Source organism: Bison bison, unplaced genomic scaffold, assembly GCF_000754665.1.
Source record: "Bison bison bison isolate TAMUID 2011002044 unplaced genomic scaffold, Bison_UMD1.0 scf7180017864313, whole genome shotgun sequence".
Taxonomy (NCBI): Eukaryota; Metazoa; Chordata; class Mammalia; order Artiodactyla; family Bovidae; genus Bison; species Bison bison.
The window spans coordinates 3,439,669-3,441,838 of NW_011494885.1; the positions used below are offsets into that span (position 1 = coordinate 3,439,669).

The window sequence follows — 2,170 nt, forward strand, 5'->3', positions numbered from 1 at the left end:
CCTGTGGGGCTCCTCTGCCTTCACGCTGACTTCTGACTCCTTGGCCTTTCTTGGGTTTCTCATCGTGTGTATCAGTTAGCACGAGCTGGGTAACACTGCATAACCATCGCCAAATCTCAGGGCCACAGAAAGCGTTTCTTTTTCTTAAACACCTAAAGCATTTTGTATTGGGATATCGCCGCCAGTGTAACAACAGATGTTGTGATAGTTTCAGGTGAACGGCAGAAGGACTCAGCCATACTTTTTTACAACCGTTTGTTTATTTATGTATTGGCTGCGTCGGGACTCAGTTATGGTGTGCAGGCTCTTCACTGTGACCCGCAGGCGCCAGGGGGCCTGGGCTCAGCTCTTGCGGGAGGCAGGCTTAGTTGCTCCAAGGCCTGTAGGGTCTTAGCTTGCCCGATCAGGGATTGAGCCCAGATCCTCTGCCCTGGAAGGTGGATTCTTAACCACTGGACCGCCAGGGAAGTCCCGAAACATTTCTTTTTCCTGTGCTCACCGGCCTTCTAAGTTGGGCTGATTGAGGCTGGACTGGAAGCTGTGGGTCCAGCTGGGGTTGAACTCACTTCTGCCCTGCATGTGTGCATTCTAGGGTTCACGCTGAGGGATGGGGCTACTGGGGGAAGCACTGGCCATAGTATTGGCAGATGTGCAGGAGGGAGAATGAGACACTTCCCCGTTCTGTTAGCCAGCAGACCCCACCTTGCTGTGGCAGGAAATTAAACTGTCAGCTCGATAGTACTGCCGTGGTTCTACAGCCAAGGGTGCGGATGTGAGTTCTCATGCAGGGAGGGCATGAAGAATTACAGCGATGGCCCCTTGACATCCTCCCTTCATCCCTCTAACTGTGTCCCCCACCTACCCAAGCACCTTATCCTGGTGGCATTATTATTCTCAGGTCTGACTCTGTTGCTTTTCGGGTCCCAGGAAACATCCCATTAGTCAAAGCAAAGGCATCATCCACAGGAGGGCTAACTGCCATAGCAAAGGCGGAGAAGATTCCGGAAGAGCTGTTGAACGGCAGTCTTAAGATGGACAGCTGTCGTTTTTACATCATCCTCTATCCTTTGCCACAGCGTTGGCTAAAGAAAGAGGATCTTGTCTGTGTGCCTGGGGGTCGGAGCATTTATTTTTGGATTGTGAGCTAAGCCTTTGCCAGCGTGAGAAACATTTTGCACAGATACCGTAGCTGATGTTTCTGAGGGGGAGGCAGGTGAGCTTTTTGGAGATGTTCTTGGGCTTAAGACTGAGAAAGTCCTCTTACGTCCCCACAGCAGCCTGCATCAAGTCTCACGTTTGCATTGAATAGAGCAAATTGTGCAGTGAATAGAGCTAATGTCACATGCTGAAGAATAATGAAGCAGAGTATGGAGAGGTTTGGAGGCTTCTGTTTTAGACCTAGATAATGTATGTAATTGGGCTTCCCAGGTGGCACTAGTGGTAAAGAACCCGCCTGCCAATGCAGGAGATGTAAGATATGAGGATTCAGTCCCTGGGTCAGGAAGACCCCCTGGAGGAGGGCATGGCAACCCACTCCAGTATTCTTGCCTGGAGAATCCCATGGACAGTGGAGCCTGGTGGGCTGCAGTCCATGGGGTTGCAAAGAGTTGGACACGACTGAAGCAACTTAGCACGCAACACAGTGTATGTAATAATACGTGATTGGAAAGGTTAGGAAGGCCTCTGAGTTGAGGCCTGAAGGAGGTAACGGAGCCGGCCCCGGAGAGATCGGAGGAAGCGAGCCCCAGAAGCAGCACGTGCAAAGGTCATGCGGCAGGAGCTCTGTGGTAGGAGAACTTGCTAAGCTTGGGAGGTGAGAGAGAGAGATTTAGATGAGGCTGGACAGGAAGCTGGCGATGTTGAACTTGCACATTCTTGTTGAGGTGGGGAATTGCTGTCAAATACTGACCATTTTTCTGCGTTTGTACTACCATGTCACACCTGCCTTTTGTCTTTCACCTGATTCTGAGCTTTAATCAGTGACATGCTCCCCCATTCGGTTGATGACCTTGTGGTCTGTGATCTTGATTTCTAACCGTGGCCCCCACCTCCCCCGGTGACTCTTCCCGCCCTACCTGTTCTCCCTGTGCCACCAGCTGCCTGCTCACCCCTTTCTCTTTACCCAGGTTCAAGGATGGCCCAGCTGTGGCCCTGGAACCATCCCACCGCT

The 2,170-nt window shown here is 51.7% G+C and overlaps 1 protein-coding gene across 1 annotated transcript in view; it reads left to right on the forward strand.

The window, feature by feature from the left end:
- CCDC9 (coiled-coil domain containing 9) overlaps positions 1-2,170 on the forward strand; it is a gene marked incomplete at its 3' end in the record, with an annotated part of 10,395 nt that overhangs the window by 6,976 nt on the left and 1,249 nt on the right. The window lies entirely within an intron of this gene.